Consider the following 17,979-nt stretch of genomic DNA (forward strand, 5'->3'; position numbering starts at 1 on the left):
GTGAGGCAGTCATGGCTGAATGAAATATTGGTTTTTGGCTCTCTGAAAAAAGCAGGAGAGGGCAGAGCACCAGGTTTCAGCCTGGGTGTCTGTGACACCACAAGGAACAGACAAAATCACTGATGTGGATTTAGGACAAAACACTGCCCCACACTCTGACCCTTCCTACAATTGCCAAATCTCTCCAATTCTAAAGGAAGAGCCTCCAAAGGCTGTGAAGGACAGGGTGTCCTTGCAGTGGCTCCCAGTTCAAACCCTCTCCTCTGTAAATGCACCAGCAGGGACCTGGGAGCAGCTTTGGGACTGAAGGTTGTCACAGATGTATTTTATGAAAAGTCCTTTTGTTAGGATTTTTTCTCCTGAGAAGCTGAGAGGCCTCAGAGGAAAAGAAAAACTGTCGGATCTCAGGATCTCAGTCCTGAGGTGCCGGGCCACCGAGACCACCCTTGGGGGGCTCGGGAGTCCTGGAATGTTCCAGAAGTGTCTGGTGGCTGGACTTTGATCCTACACAGGAGACGACACCTGTATGAGGACAGGAGGGTTTCACCGGGGTGAATGGTGAAGGGATTGGTTAATTAGAGGGTGAGACACAGGGTTTAGGATTTCTGTACAGGGGGGTTTAGAGAAGTAAGATGGAGGAATTGGGGCGTGTCCTGTCCTTCTTCTTCTTCTTCTTCTTCTTCTCCTCCATCTTCTGTGGTGATGGTGGCACTTTGGGATTGGTCATTACTAAAAGTGCACCGGGCAATAAGAATAAATGGTATTGGGGAAAAATGATAAATATTGTACACGTAACAATGGGTATAAAGATAGGTGACCGCCCCGGAGGGCAGCACAGTGTGCTCATGGCTGCTGAGCAGAGCTCTGTCGGGCTGAAAGAAAATCTTTTAGATAAACAATTAATAAACATAAAGACCAAAAGAAGAACTGAAGCCTCTTCTCGTCCTTCGATACGCGGCTGCCCCAAGGCCACTCCGGGCCTTTCCAGGCCCCTCAAACAGCCGAAAACCCGACAAAAAACATTGATTATCTGCTGCTGTGGAATGCAGCAGGTGCATCTGTGATTGGTCTCATGTGGTTGTTTTTAATTAATGGCCAATCACATTCCAGCTGTCTCAGACTCTCTGGTAAGTCACAAGCCTTTGTTATCATTCCATCCCATTCTATTCCTTGCCAGCCTTCTGATGAAATCCTTTCTTCTATTCTTTTAGTATACTTTTAATATATCATTTTCTTTTAGTATAATATATATGATAAAATAATAAATCGGCCTTCTGAAACACGAAGTCAAGATTCTCATCTCTTCCCTCGTCCTGAGACTCCTGTGAACACCACCACAAGGGTGTTCTGCCCACAGCCATATAAAATGAAGATATTCTTCCCATATAAAATGAAGATATTCTGCCCATAGAAAATGAAGATATTGTGCCCCTATAAAATGAAGATATTCTGCCCATATAAAAAGAATATATTCTGTTCTCAGCTGTGCCCAGTGGGCTCATCCTGCAGGCCCAGAGAAACATTTCATTCTGTGGTGGTTATTCTTCTTCACCACAGCACTCTGTGCTGTGCCTCACCTGGATGGGGATAAATCACACAGGCTCCATTTCCTTCATGGTGGAAAAGCTCATTTTTTATTCACATAACTCCTTTTTATGCAGTTTTACAGATCTTGTGTGGAACTCCAATTTATTAGTAGTTGTGGTGGTTTTACATGAGAGACATTTAGGAAAGTGTGGTAAAGCTTCTAGCTACTAGAAAACCAAACATGTTCTTGTGAAAAACACATGGTAAAGAAGAAAGAAACTTAAGAACTACTTTTTTCTCTTCTGAATAGTAAAGAATTAACACACCTCAAAAATTTACTCTAATTCTTATTACCCTTTCTTTAAGTTACTGTTAATAAATTTTTCTTTATACCCTTTTAAAGTTTTAAGCCTACTTTACCTTTCTCCTAATCCTATCTCACAGCAAGAATTAAGCACATAAGTAATAAACAAAAAACCAAACCCACCACACTCTTTAATACATTAACTAAAAAAATCTCAAAATTAATAAAATCTCAGATTAACAAACCAAAACCACTACACAAAATTAGTGTTTCCACCTGGTTTCAAACTGAAAGTGCCACAGGAGCTTTCTTGCCAATTATTTTATTGGTTATTAACAAGTTTTTATTCTGTTTTGATTGGTCACTCAAAAACACAGTGTGTACATGCAGGGGTAATCGTTTGTGAGAGATAATTTTCATTTTTCTATCTGATGGTGTGAAAACAATTTATACAGGTGCAATATTTTTTATATATTACTTTTTTCGCTCAGGAATAGATTGTTATGTTGCCAAACTGCTCCCACCAGGATTGCTTTCACATTGCGAAATTCTGGCTTTGACAAGGCCAGCCACCGATTCCAGGATGACAGACTTGATTTTTTGAAGCCTTTCTTTGTGATTTTTCTCTTTTTTTTGTCTTTTTATTTTTTCTTTATCTTTATGATTTTTCTATCTTGCTGCAACACATCTGCTCGCTCAGTGAGAGAGGAACATAAATCTCACTCCAGAAGAGGAATGGGCATTGAGTTCTGAGGGCCTTGTGGTTAAAATTGATGTTTGCAGGGGAAAATATCTGTTTTCCCAGCCCCACAGGGGTGCAGTGCATTGTGCAGCCTGGTTAAAATGCTCTTTAAAAGCCTCCAAATGATGAAGAAATGAGACCTTCAGACCTAATTTAAGGAGATTAGAGGATGAGTGGGGTTAGGTGGGGAGAACTGAGAAATGCACACACAAAAAAAGCAGATTTGGGGGGAGTGAAAGTGTTTTCTTCAAATTGCCGCCCATATTATCAGAACAAGAAATTATTATCTGTCTGAACTGTGCTCGCAAATCAAATTTGATTGAGAAATCTGTTCCCCACACAGATCTCTCACCAGCTGGCAGAGGGACAGTGCTGTTCAGTTTTACTCAAAATATTGGGGTTTTTTTAATATTTGTTTTCAGTTATTAATGTAATATCATAGGGGCCATAAAAAGGTCACATCCCATTAATTAAATTTATCTCAGGATGTGTTCAGTCTTTAAAAACATGGATATTCCACTATTTAATCCAAATTCAGCTCCATTGGGAGGTCTGGACACCAGGAGATCCCAGGCACCAGGAATTGGACCCAGAGGAGATTATTCCAGCATTTTCTTCCTTCTTTAATGCCTTTTGCTATAAATATTTGAAATTACAGAATATCCCCTATTCCCAGAGCATTTTCCAAGGTGAGCCCAACTGTTTTCTATAACTGCCACTTGTAAAAGTCTCTTCTTGTCTCAAATACTGCATGGTTTTGTTTGGTATTGACCTGAAAAATATTGAGATAATGAATTCCCAGCCTAAATATTGTGTGTTTTCATTTACTGGGTTGTTCAGCTGGTCAATTAAAACCCTCTCTGTACAGGTCGGGTTCTCTTGGTGGGATGCTGCTTTCCAAACTTGAACAACTTGAAATGCTCAAAAGTGGGTGAAATCAGGAGTTTTTTAGTACTGTTATTCATCCAAATTTAACAAAACACAACTGATCATGAGCAGCAATTATGCCTTAAATGCAAATCAGAGAGCTGTGGAACAGAAATCCCACCCCGCCCTTTTATGCACAGAAATATCCACCGAGATTCTTTTTATTGTTAATTATTTCATTTGTCAGTAAATACCATGAATGCTTCTTTTGACACTTTCCATGTTCTCCTGTGAGCTCCTCACCAGTTTTTCCTCAGTTTATCCCCATTCATGGATCAGCAGAAAATTCTCTCAGATGAGGATTTTATGTGTATATATAATATATATATTATATATAATGGATTATATATAATATTTATAATGGATTAAATAGTAAAGCCAAGAAGTTGTGGGGTTTACATTTAAATAAATAGATATTTAATATTTAGCAACTGGAAACCAAGAATTGGCTAACACAAAATAAAGGACTCCTGTGTCATTATGCATTAATTTGCAGCTTAATTCAAAGATTTCTGTTGTTAAATGTGCACCACACACTGTCAGGTTCAAGTGGTAGATGCATTTAGAGTTAAAAAAGCAAATCTAAAGCCATGGAAGTGAGGAGAGCCATTCTCCAGGGAGATAAAATCCAGAGCTAGGGTGGTTTTTTTTATTTTTGGTGTCTAAATATGGCCTGGTTTGAACCCTTCAAGGCTGCCAAGAAGGGCTGTGCAGTTTCACACCAGCCCAAGCAGACATGAAGGAAGTGGCATGTGCCACTTTGAGGGGACACTCTGGGACAGCAAGGGCTGGGCACAGCAAGCAGGAGGAGCAGCCTGGCAGCTCCAGCAGAGCCAGACCTGACAAAATTCATTCCTGCTGACCTCTTTGTTCTGCCACTGACACTCATCCAGCCTCTGCAAGGGAAAAAGAAAACCACAAAGCAAACAAAAGCTGCCTCTGCTGCTCTGCAAGGACATTTATTGGCTGGATGGCAGCTGCACCAACAGGTGGAAATGAGCTCTTGCTGCCGCACTGAGGCTCTGCTTTAATTTGGCACAAAATCCCTTGCAAATCAAGCAAATGTGGCACAGCTCATGTTTGGCTGTGTCCACAAACTCAGCCACAGCTGTTCTGGTGGCCTCACAGTGCACCAGCAGGGAAAAATAAAACACAGCCAAAACTGAGTCAGCCCAAAGCTTCTCCTGTGCAGGTGAACAATGCCAGCTGTGCCAGTCTTTCCTCCCAGCAGAGCTGCTCCATCCTCTGCCCATCCTCCTCTTCCTCCACATTCTCTTCCTCTTCTGCCTTATTTGAATTTTTCCTCCATCCAGGCTCAGTCTTACCCGGCAGCAACAATAACCCTGATCATCATCTTCACTACAGAAACTGGGATTGCTGCAAGATCCTCCAGGCACACAAACTCTGCTTTTTCCAATTTTACTGCTCTCATTTTAGGCAGTGCTCCTGTGCAGAAAATTGACATGATTGTGGCTACAGGACATGGTGGAAGGCTCTGAAATCCCCAGCTTGGGTTTAAGGATGGATTTTTGGGCTACCAGGGGATTCTTGCAGCCTATCAGGCTTCAGGAAGGAATTTTGGGCTCACAGAAGATTCCTGCAGCCTCTCAGGTTTCAGAAAGGATTTTTGGGGCTCCCAGATGATTCTTGAAGCCTCTCAGATTTCAGGAAGGATTTTGGAGCTCACAGATGATTCTTGCAGCCTCTCAGGTCTCAGGAAGGATTTTTGGGCTCACAGAAGATTCCTGCAGCCTCTCAGATTTCAGGAAGGATTTTTGGGCACACAGAGGATTCCTGCAGCCTCTCAGGCTTCAGGAAGGAATTTTGGGGCTCACAGAGGATTCTTGCAGCCTCTCAGGCTTCAGGAAGGATTTTTGGGCACACAGAGAATTCCTGCAGCCTCTCAGGCTTCAGGAAGGATTTTTGGGCTCCCAGATGATTCTTGAAGCCTCTCAGATTTCAGGAAGGATTTTGGAGCTCACAGATGATTCTTGCAGCCTCTCAGGTCTCAGGAAGGATTTTTTGGGCTCAGAGAAGATTCCTGCAGCCTCTCAGATTTCAGGAAGGATTTTTGGGGTTCAGAGAGGATTCCTGCAGCCTCTGTAGTTTCAGGAAGGATTTTTTGGGCTCACAGAAGATTCCTGCAGCCTCTCAGGTCTCAGGAAGGATTTTTGGGCTCACAGAAGATTCTTGCAGCCTCTCAGGTCTCAGGAAGGATTTTTGGGCTAACAGAGGATTCTTGCAGCCTCTCAGGCTTCAGGAAGGATTTTTGGGCTCCCAAAGGATTCCTGCAGCCTCTCAGGTCTCAGGAAGGATTTTTGGGCTCCCAAAGGATTCTTGCAGCGTCTCAGGTCTCAGGAAGGATTTTTGGGCTCCCAGAGGATTCCTGCAGCCTCTCAGGCTTCAGGAAGGACTTTTGGGGTTCAGAGAGGATTCCTGCAGCCTCTGTAGTTTCAGGAAGGATTTTTTGGGCTCACAGAAGATTCTTGCAGCCTCTCAGGTCTCAGGAAGGATTTTTTGGGCTCACAGAAGATTCTTGCAGCCTCTCAGGTCTCAGGAAGGATTTTTGGGCTCCCAGAGGATTCCTGCAGCCTCTCAGATTTCAGGAAGGATTTTTTGGGCTCACAGAGGATTCCTGCAGCCTCTCAGACTTCAGGAGAATCTGTGGCACCCGGCAGAGCCTGACACTGATGTGCACCAAACCAGCTGCTGTCCCCAAAATGATGCACCAAGTGCAATCTTTAGGCAGATTTATTGCTAAGTATTGATTTTTTTAATGTATTTCTATTTCAAATAAATGCATTTTAAATATCAGCTCTTGTCTGGATTCTTCTGGTTTGTATGTTACCTTGTCTTTGAACTCTCTTCTGCACGGCTCTTGCTTGGCTCAGTGCTGGGAGTTGACCTTTTATTGCAATGAGAAACAAGGCCTTGGGCAAGGCAAGTACAAAATAAATGGACCAAAGTGAAATCTGATGGATTGCTTGAGTTATAACATCAAACTGCTAATGCAAACGTTCTTCTTCATAAATCACTTCACTTTCCTAAATTTCCTCTGTGTGAGAGTAGCCTTCGCCTCTCAGAGCATAATATTCACCGATGATTAACACATATTAAATATAATTGCAGCCTGCCCCTGTGAAGGGCTGGTTTAATCCTTCCAGAGGAGCTGGGAAAGTGTTAAGTTCTCATCTTCAAATAGATCCATGTCCTTCTTCTGTGACCCCAGCAAAGCACCTGGAGCTATATGGCACTGCTGTGTGTGCCTTGCAAAGGCAGCAGGGCTGGGGCAGGCTGCTAGCTGGGCTGTTCCTCTCAAAGGAAAAAAAGAAGAATATAAAAAAATTTAATTGATTTTACCAGTGGATTTCTTTCTAAGCTATTGAATAAAGGCCACCCTGGTGATAAATTTCCATTGCAGGGTTGTGCCAGGTCAGATGTTTGGGCTTTATTTCATTCTTTAAGTTGCTTCCCAAAGCTGATGGGATAGGAGAGAGGGCAGTGGCAGTGTCCAGAGAGGACATCCAGCTCCTTCCTGCACTGATCCTAAAGCTGTGGGAGCAGGGGAAGGTCCTGCTGACAGATTTACACCAAGCAAGACCACAGGTGGGTGCTGAGAGAGAACAGACTGCAGTAATGACGTGGAAATAATAAATTGGGCTCCATCTTTTATGCTTTTCCCAGTTTAGGGAAGGGAGGGCAGCATTTATGTCACTGTTTTACAGAGGGTACCAAGCAACTTACCAAACAACTCCCTGCTGACAATTCAGACTTTTAGAGGGTTTTCATCCCTCAGGTCAGATCCTGAAAAAGCCATTGGAGATGTGGTGCAAAGGGAGCATCTGACAGGAATTTCCAGAAAGCTTCTTTCCCCAGAGGGCTCTCTGCTCAGCTCCCCTTGCAGGGATGGATTTTGAATCTCCTCACGGATCAGAGCAGCTCCCAGCAGGATTTCCCAGCTGGGAAAGCTCCAGTGCAAGGATCAGCTCTGTAGCACATCCAGCACTGCATCTCCTTCCTCTCAGCACAGAGAGGTTTCCACAACTGTAATAACTTTAATAATTAAATCCACTCCACATGTCTATATGAGTTCAGGCATTACTACCCCTGGTTTCTCCTTGCACACACTGACCAGGGTCCTGCAGTTTTCCTCTGATGGTGCCACAGAGAATTGTGCTCTCACAGGCCAGACTGCTCTGAACAGCTTTGGTTGATCCATTTCATTATATCAATATATAAATGTTTGGGATCTGGCACAAGCAGCTGCCTTTTCCTGGCAGCAGGGCTATGGGGAAGCAGGCTGGGTCCTTTTAGGGCCACGGGAATAGTCACAGTTTGTACCCAGGGCCAGCCCCTCACTTTGCACTGCTTCTCATCCTCCTGAGAGGTCACTCAGCCTTCCCCCAGTGACATCTATTCCTGTTGGAGCCACCCTCAGCCCTAAACACGGGGTGTCTACAGCCCCTAAACCCTGAGAATCCTTATTTACACCACACAGCACTGGCTGAAACTGGGCAAGGGAACTGAAACCGTGCAAGGGAATGAAACTGTGCAAGGGAGCTGAAACTGTGCAAAGGGAATTGAAACTGTGCAAGGGAATGAAACTGTGCAAGGGAATTGAAATCATGGAAGGGAATTGCAACTGTGCAAGGGAATTGAAACTGTGCAAGGGAATTGAAACTGTGCAAGGGAATGAAACTGTGCAAGGGAACTGAAACTGTGCAAAGGGAACTGAAACTGTGCAAGGGAATGAAGCTGTGCAAGGGAACTGAAACTGTGCAAAGGGAATTGAAACTGTGCAAGGGAATTGAAATTGTGCAAGGGAATTGAAACTGTGCAAAGGGAATTGAAATTGTGCAAGGGAACTGAAACTGTGCAAGGGAATGAAGCTGTGCAAGGGAACTGAAACTGTGCAAGGGAATTGAAATTGTGCAAGGGAATGAAACTGTGCAAGGGAATTGCAACTGTGCAAGGGAATTGAAACTGTGCAAGGGAATTGAAATTGTGCAAGGGAATGAAACTGTGCAAGGGAATTGCAACTGTGCAAGGGAATTGAAACTGTGCAAGGGAACTACAACTGTGCAAAGGAATTGAAATTGTGCAAAGGAATTGAAACCTTGGAAGAAAATTGAAACTGTGCAAGGGAATTGAAACCTTGGAAGGGAATTGCAACTGTGCAAGGAAATTGAAAGCGTGCAAGGGAATTGAAACTGTTCAAGGGAATTGCAACTGTGCAAGTAAATGAAACTGTGAAAGGGAATTTAATTCATGGAAGGGAATTGCAACTGTGCAAGGAAATTGAAACTGTGCAAGGGAATGAAACTGTGCAAAGTTATTGAAACTGTGCAAGGGTATGAAACTGTGCAAGGGAATTGCAACTCTGCAAAGGAATTGCAACTGTGGAAGGGAATTAAAACTGTGCAAGGGAATTAAAACTGTGCAAGGGAATTGAAACCTCGGAAGGGAATTGCAGCATCAGCACTGTTCTTTCTCCAGATTTCCTCTGAACAACGAAGCCATTAATGACCTCATTAACCCAATATTCCCTTAATGCCCAGATTAGGGTTTTGCAGCCCGTGTTTGATTCTCCTGCCCAAGTGACCTCCCTTTCTGGCACACAGCTTCTTGCTTGTCATCCTGTTCTCACCTCATGGTGTGAACACTGAGAAGAGAGAGTGGGAAACCACTGATGAAATTCTAATGAAGTGGTTGAAAACAAAATTGGACCCATTTTGTTCTGGCCACCAGTCAAACAAATTTCCCAAATTATATTTGAATTAGTTTATCTCTCTTTTCCTTTCCACAAATAAAGAGGCACACTAATAAAACTAAAGTGTGCTCCCAGGTAGGTATATATACATTCATTCCAAGTTTTTAAGGGGTTGAATTGACAAAACAAACCAGCAGAATATATTGAGAAGCTTAGAAATCAGTTTGAGGAAATAACACGAATAACTGAGTGCTTGCTTACAGGTACAAATCAATAAAGCCTAAAATAACTGATTTACAGCAGCTTTGAATTATTAGCTGCTGCCAGAATTGGCAGTTTAGGTAAATTTAAAGAACTCAAAGTCGTTCTCAGTCAATAAGTTTTCCTTGATGCTGGGAAACCAAAGTGCAAATCTCACCAGTAGTTAAATAAATAATGATTGGGTTTGGTTTATACACAGCAACTCCTCAAAATCACACTGGTAATATGTGATTTCCTTCCGTAGAAAGCTCATAAAGCTGACACAATAAAGTGGTTTAATCAATGTTGATTTAAGGGAAGCAAGGATTTTAGGGAGAAGAAAACACATTTTTGCGCAGGTTTAGCCCAGGAGCTACGATAAAGAAAAACGCTCATTTTACGTAAAGCCCTCTTTAAGACTGCAACAAAATAAGATTTTAAAGTTGAGGGTGAACCTCATAACAGCCAAAAAAATTAACTCCTAATTTAAAAAAAAAAAAAATCACCTTATTTTTTTACCAAAATGCAGAAGTGGAAGTGCTTGTGGTGCAGCTACTCCATGAGCGTTGGGGTTATTCACTGGCCTCTCTTAGATCTCCAAACAAAAATTAAACCCCAGATGGTTCCTCAAGAACCAGCAAAGACAATTTCTCCTCTAAAAAATGCTTAGAAAGACAGAAAAAAGATTTTTTTAAAATCTCCTCATTTAAACTAATTCCTTTGGTAATTCCTCCAGGGCTGAAGTTTCCGCTGTCCAGTCCCAGCCATGCCCTCCAAACCCAAAGGGTTTTTCTTCTATCGGGGTTATTCAATAGACAGAATCCTTCAATCAGCTCCTTAGACATGTTCTCCCAAATCCCACATCATCCCCGTCGTGTCTCAGGCTATTTCCATCTCTTTCCTGGATAGCTTTGGACTCTGTCAAGTCCTGGCACATACAATACATTTATTTCCTGTAATATCGGACATTTTCCTGCAGCAATTACTTTCAAAGGCATTTCAGTGTCTGCCTGGATCTCTGGTGAGTTCTGGGTTTATTAAGGTGGAAATCCAAGTGAGCTGCTGTCAGGGAACAGCAGAGTTCAGCCTGCCCTTACAGTGCAGAATTTCAATGACCACACTCAGCTAATTCCATGCTTTATTCCTGATTTAATTGGTCCTGGTAATTGACTGTCCTCCTGCACTGCTTTACCTTGTAAAGTGCTGTTACAGGTGAGTTATAATTATGATTTTTCAGCATTAAATAGAATTGCTGGTCACTGGATATTGTTTTAGCTTGTGTTAAAAATCTGCTTTCCATCAATTCCTCAGGTGAGTGAGTCACGAAAATGTGGAATTTATTCACCTCCATAGTGCCAAAGGTGAGGGAGCGCACCTGGTGGTTCCTCCCAACCTGAAACCTGAGTTACCTGCGACAGCTTCTCACCATCCCTGATGGAAAACAAGCTCCACACCCCTCAAAACATCCCGGGATTTACAGCAGCAGGCATTGGCAGAGCTCCTGAATGTCTGCTGAGCTCGTGGCAGGGCTCCTCCTGCCATTCCTGCTCTGCCTCTGCTTCTCAAATAGATATAAAAGGGGAAAAAAGGGGGGAAAATGCTCCACAAACAATCTGGACTGACCCCCAAGGTGTTTGGGTCCCTCAGTTTCACCTCACTGCCCCTTTTCTTCCCAAGCAAAGGGAAGAAAACTTTATCTGCCACCAGCTCCCAGATTTTGCCATTTTTGATTTTGCCATTTTTCATGGCATACATTCCTGTTCTTCACAAATTAAGATGGCAAGAGACCACAAAGTTTCATCTGGTCACAATTACCCATTAAGCAAAAAAAAAAAAAAAAAAAAAAAAAAAAAACCAAAAAAACCAGTCAATTTTTTATATTATATATTATAGCAGATATTTTTAGATTTCTTTCCAAAAGTGTCCAAAGAATTAAATGCTATCCAATGACTTGTGAGACCAAATGAGCAGCATGCAATGATTATTTTACAGCTACCTCACTGGATTAAATTCCCCTTCCCCAACAGAAGGAATTTAACAATTAAATTATTGTTTATTTTAATTTAATTTAATCAATTAAATTATTAAGTAATCATTTATTTTCACCTGGAAATGAATCACCTTCCATTCTTAGTTGGATATATATTTTAGAGGAAGCCTTGCTCATAACCTGTTTTAAGTACACTATTTTCAATTTAACACAGAATTAATTCAAGAAGACCTTTTAAGCTTCAGATAAAATAAAAACACATAAATAAGCAAAAAAAGCAGAATATGCAGACAAACCCTCGAGGTTCTCACCCTCCAAGGGAATCTCAGGAGAAGGATTTGGGATTTGGCTCCTCTGCAAGGACACAAAGTGAGTTTGAGGATCAGTGCCACCAAGCCATGCCAGTGCTGACTGGACATTGACATTTCTCTGTGCTCTTGCTCCGAAATCAAAGCACACATTTCAGTATTTTCATGTCTCCAGTAAGGTGATGTCCAAATGCTTTGCATGGACAAATTACCAGCACCCACAGCTTTAGGCTCCCAGGGCTTTTGGGTGCCTTGAATTTTCCTTTCAGTTCCACTGAGGATTGCATGTCCAGCACTCCAGCAGGAGCGGAAAATCACTTTTTTATTCACTGTTTCTTGGAAAATGGTGGAGCATACTTATGAAAATTAAAATTTTATTTAACCTGTGAAAATTAGCTTTTCCTTTTAACCCCTTTGCTGCCTTTGCTGTTGGGAAATAAAGCCAGATGTATTTGAGGGCAGCATTGTGAACAATTACCCAGATACCAGCACAGGGTCAGCCTGTTCCTCCTCCACTTGCTGCAGATCATTCCCTCATTTTCTCTGGCCACGTTCTCTTAGTCCTGTATTATTTTCCAGCCCTTGGAGAGCATTTCCTGCAGTCTCCCTTTCAGAGGTGCAGAGTTTTTCTCCCTTGGGGCTCCAGCCTGACCTCGGTGCCTCGTGCAGCCCTCCGAGACACACGTGGCTGCTCAGAGCTGGTTAATTGAAGCCTGCAGGTCCCTTCTCAGCATCCTCATTCAGCTCTTTTGGCTGCTTCTGGAGGAGACTGAACTCCGTGGCCTTCATTTTCCAAAAGCCTCCAATCTCCTAATTAGGCACACGATGTGAGAAGCCGGAATTTCACAAAATTCATCAACACTTGAGCACTGACCTTCTGAAACTCTACCCATCAGCTCCAAGGCTTTAGGGTTTATAATTTTTTTTAATCTAGCTCTTATTTTTGTAGCAAAATCCTGATACAGTTGGGCAGCAGAGGTACTGTGATTTTTCAGTTATTTTTGCAAATGCACACAAAGATTTCAAGTCTAGACACAGCTTTATTCTCTGTAAAACATTTTTTATACCATTAATTGTACAGACAGAACTTAACACTGGCTGTGAAGAAACACAATTAAAATCACTCCTGGGATAACACAAATGAGTGCTTGTCAGCACACAAAGCATGAGGCATTTAGGGAGAGAGACAATAATTAGAATTAATATAAGAATGCAGAATATGTGAAAGGAGTGAACCATCTGCTTGAAACAAAGATGAATGGAACAATGAGAAACCTTCTGAGAAAGAGGGATATTCAGAAGGCTAAAAAGGAGGGTTATATTGCCCTATTAGATTTTACCACCACCCCAGAAGGGGTTGCTGCAACCTGGGAACCAAATATTGCATTCTGGCTGAATGATGAACCCTGCTTGGCTTTGATAAGGAAGAAGTGTGACTGCAGTTTCTTGGGAAAGAATGGGAAACTGAGTTACCCAAAGAGCCAGTTTTAATAATCTGTAGCTGAATGAGCTGTGGAGTGAGGCAGCAGCACTGCTTCAGTGCCTCAGTGGGGTCAAGAGAAGGAAACCACTGTGAGCAAAAAGCACATGGATGAGTTTTCTTGACTCCAATGATGCCTTGGGAAGGCTGAGCTAGAGCAGAGGCTGGGCAGAGGTCAAGAATAAAGCAAGGATTTATTCAAAGGATCTCCTCCATGGATCCACTCTTGGGCTGCACCCAAGATGAACCAAAATGGTCCCAAAATGAACCCAAGATGAACCAAAATGGCCCCAAAATGCACGACCAGTCACGGGGTCTCTCCCTGTGATCAGTTCTGCTCCATTTGCACCTTGCAGTTCATTGTCCCATCCCAGCTTTAGCCCCTGCAGTCCCACCCTGCTTGTTTTTCTCTCTGCAGCCCACGGGGTTTGTGCTCCTGGGCTGAGATTGGGATCATTTGTCCTTGGTGCCCAGCTGGAGCAGGAATTGTTTTGTCTCCCTGCTCTGTGCACAGAGCTCTCCATCCCCTCATGTGAACCCAGACCCACACACTAAAGCAGCACAGAACCTGAAAATATAAAAGCCAAACCTGAGGCATCACCAAGTTGGATCAAAAAACCAAATTCCCATTGGAGAGGAATCTTTCTTGTCACCAGAAATTCCCACAGAGTGCAGCTGTGCAAAGATTCTCCTTTATAACGGGGAGCATCTGCCTCAAGGCAGAGCAAGAGCAAATCCAAACCTGCAGCATTCAACATGGACACTTTTCCCAAACAACTGCACTTGGAGGGGTTTACACATGAAAAATTCAACTGGCACTGCTCCTGAGGGTGTAAAAAGAGGGGCTGCAGGAGCTGAGCTGGAGGAGGCAGGTGGGCTTTGGAGGGTAAGGGATGGCTGCTCACCAATCCTAGGTGAGATGAGGACATGACAAACACCTGATCACACTGCTGATTCCTGTCCCTGAGCTAACAGTCCCCTCCTGCCTTATTAGATTGATATCTGGGGAGAAAAACTTGCTGCCTGTGTGTTTTTCAGGGCTAGACAACCCTCGCTCTACATGCTTGAAATTAGCACATCAAGGCAGGCAAAATTAATTAGCAATTTGGGGCTTCAGCTGGGAAAGGCAGCTTGACCTCAGCTGGCTGTTCTGAAGAGGTCAGTTCCATGTGACCGTGGTCACACAGACCTCAGACACTGTGGGAAGAGATCCCTGGATTTCTCCTGGGCTTGGCAGTGCTAATTCAAACCCCAAAAATCACCAGGAATAGTGCATTCTGTTTATTGGTCCCCCACCTACACAGGTTATACTCATCCCCTTCCACTCTGTGCTCCTTGCCTATCAAACAAGAATAATTCCCCACTGGTGAATAGTAAAGTTTAATTAACATTTATGAACTACTGCCTAATGTTCATGTGGAATTAAACAGAAAGGACTAATAATGGAGAGAATATACAATTCCAAACAAAGCTGAATGCAAAATGTAGGGCATGCAGTCATGAATCTCATTTTCCGCTTATGCCTGGCACAATTTAAAGGACATTTTTAGCCTGCTCTGTGTGGAGGAGGACAAATACTATGCAGCTTTAAATAAATATGTGTTTTTAAAAGAGGCGTCTGTGGGACCAGCTGGGATGTTATCCAAGGAGGATAGAGTGGGTTTCTTTCTTCTTTCATATCACTTTATTTCTTCATTTTCTTTTTCAATAATGTTTTGTTTTGTTTCTTTTCCCCACAGTCTGTGCTGGTCTCTCAGCCCACAAAGCTTTGCTCAAGTCCAAAGGGCTGGACCTGATGAGCTGGACAATTCCTGCACGTGAAACACCCAGACCAGCACAAAGCCCCGTGCCCAGGTCTGGAACACAAACACATCAGGACAGATCCCAAACTCGGAATCACAGGAACCAAATGTGGGATCCAAGATCTGCCTGCTGCTTAGCAGCACTGCCCTGGTGTCACCCAAATGGTGACCTCAGCACCAGAGATCTGCACGGGGACCATCTGATCTGGCTGCAAACAAAACCCCACAGCTCCATTCCATGTTGGCTCTGACAGCGCCGTGGGCAAGGAGCTCGTTTGTGTCCTGAGAATGTACCTGGGAATTAGAGCAATAATCTGCTGAAATTGTCCAATTCTGACCTCACAGATGGAAAGGGAGGTGGCCACAACCCAATGGGGTTTGCAGGGCAGATATCAGAACCCCGTTGGGAGGGGATGGGACAGGGTGGGCAAGGAGCTGTTCTTTCCCTTAGACATTCTTTCCCTTAGACATTCTTTGCTTTTCTCATGCAACACTTAGCTCTCATATTCTATATTTTTACCCTTTTCATATTCTGTATTTTTACCCTTTTCATATTCTATATATTTTTACCCTTTTCAATTCTATATATTTTTACCCTTTCTCTGTATGAATATATTAAGTTGCAGAGTGCCAACATTTTTTCTTTTCTTCCCAGAGGATGTCATAGTCTGTTTTCTTCATTAAACAGCAAAACTGAAAAACCTTTTAGATATAAAATCCAAACTAAGTTGCTTAATGAGACAAAAAAGCTTGAATATTTCATATCAAATATATGTTCCAATTAAACAAATAAATTACATTAAATTTTGTCTTTTAACTGGAAAGAACTTATTTCATTCAACATCAACTTCTTATGTAGTGTGAAAAAGGAAACAGAAGGCCACATTTCATCCTGTATTGCAGACCTTTGAGTGTGGAAAATACTTGATGAGGCTGGAAACAAATTCTGCTTGAGGCATCCACCCAAGTATTCTTGTCATTAGGCTAAGGAAATTCCTGGGTGCTGCTGAACAGATTGAACACAACAAGGAACAGAAGAGGAAATGAAGAGAAAATGTTCTCCACCTCTGGGTTTTCCCAATCAATCCCCAACTTGATTCTGAATATCTTTCATTGTGTTAAAACCTGAAAATCTGTCCTTTTCACATCAACATTCTTCTACTCATAATTAAACAAAAAGACAACTCTTGGCTCCCTGAACACTATAAAATAGGCCAGAACCATTGTCCCTCTCTAATCCTAAACTTCTGCAGCCAAAAGGCTTAAAGCAAAAAAAAAAAAAAAAAAAAAAAAATAAGCTCTTCTACAATTTTTTAACAAATCCTGCTGCTCATACAGACATTAGCATACCTGAACTTACACTTGGAACATCAACAATCCCTTCTGGTCTTGGATGTTCTCCTAGTTTTCCAGCCTATGAAAAATCCAGCATTAAACTCATCTGATAAATGCTTCCTTAAATATTTATTTCCTGGATTTTCTCACTGGCCCAGCACAAATCTTCCCTTGTGTATTTTTCAGCTATTCCAAAGCTGTCAAATTCAAATCTGTCCCCAAACAAGCACGTGGCAGAAGTCAACTGTTTAGTGGCCATGAAAGATATAAAGGAAATACTGGAGCAGCTGCTCCCCAGCTGGAACACAGCTTCAGCAGGTATTAATGACAAAAATGGCAATTTTGGGGTAGTGCTAGCTTGACTCTGCCAGATTGGAAAGGCTGACCTCAGGATCGCAGCTTTGGGAAAAAAAGAAGCTGTCTGTGATGGCCTTGCAACAGGAAAAATGTCATAAACTTGATAGTTATTTCTAGGAGAATAGCTGTGGGAGTAAATTATTTTATGGGATTTTCATGGAGTCACAGAATGGTTTGGAAGGAACCTCAAAGATCATGGAGTTCCAAACTCCCAACAAAAAACCAACAACAAAACAAACCAAAGAAAATCAGTTGGTGGAGTTCACCATTATTACAGCCCTACTGAGTTTCATACATATACAGGAAAATTTAATAATCACTCCTCTAATGAATAATAAAGAATTTAATAATGAATTGAAAAATTATTTCACATTGGCTTGTGTAAAAGCAAGTTTTGTGCACTGATTCCCCATCAATAATCAACACCATTCACAACAGCCTGGTCCTTTGGTCAAACAGGAGCCCAGAGCTCTCACCAGCAGCAAGGCTTCCCTGTTTTCTCCTTTATAAAATTAAGTTTGTCAAATCAAAGTCAGCCCTGAAACTCAGGCCATCCCCACAATGTGTTTAGGTTATACTGCATGAATTAAGAAACAGAGAACTTGAGAAAAGCCAACCAAGTGATTCTGAATTTATTTAGAGTGAGCTTCAGTGAGTGCCTGGGTCTGTAATTAATAATCCACTCAGGACAAAGAACCCCGTGTGCCTCTTCCCTCCAGGAGAGCCAAGCAAGGACCACGCAAAAGGCCTCTGCTTTAACTTGCTAAGTTACCATTTTATAATTTTATAATTTAAAGAAGAATCTAAGGGTTGATTCTCAAATCATTAACAATGAGAGCTGGAAACTGCTAAGGTGTTTTTTATGTAGTGTTCATCTAAATATAAAGTTTTATACCTCACCGCTGTCCTCCTCAGAACATCACAGAGAGGAACCCTGACACTGCCATGGAGGTCTGGCACACCTTTTTATGACTTCAGGAGTTTAAAGCTCAGCTGGAATTTCCTTCCCTACCTTTCCCCATTCATTCCATCTCCTTCCAGCCTTAGACTCTGCCTGTAGCCAAAGCAGCCCTGCTGCTTTTACTCTCCCATCCCTGAAGGTTTCCTGCTCTCACAGGTGTCCCCTCAATACTGCAACAGGTGAAAGTGAGGAATCAGGGAGGGATTTATCCAAAATTCCTCTATGCATTGCACACACTGCTGCTGAGCGCTGAAATTTGGGCAGCCTCTGCCTCGCCAGCCAACTCCTAAATAACA

This window comes from Zonotrichia albicollis, chromosome 12 (assembly GCF_047830755.1).
Source record: "Zonotrichia albicollis isolate bZonAlb1 chromosome 12, bZonAlb1.hap1, whole genome shotgun sequence".
Taxonomy (NCBI): Eukaryota; Metazoa; Chordata; class Aves; order Passeriformes; family Passerellidae; genus Zonotrichia; species Zonotrichia albicollis.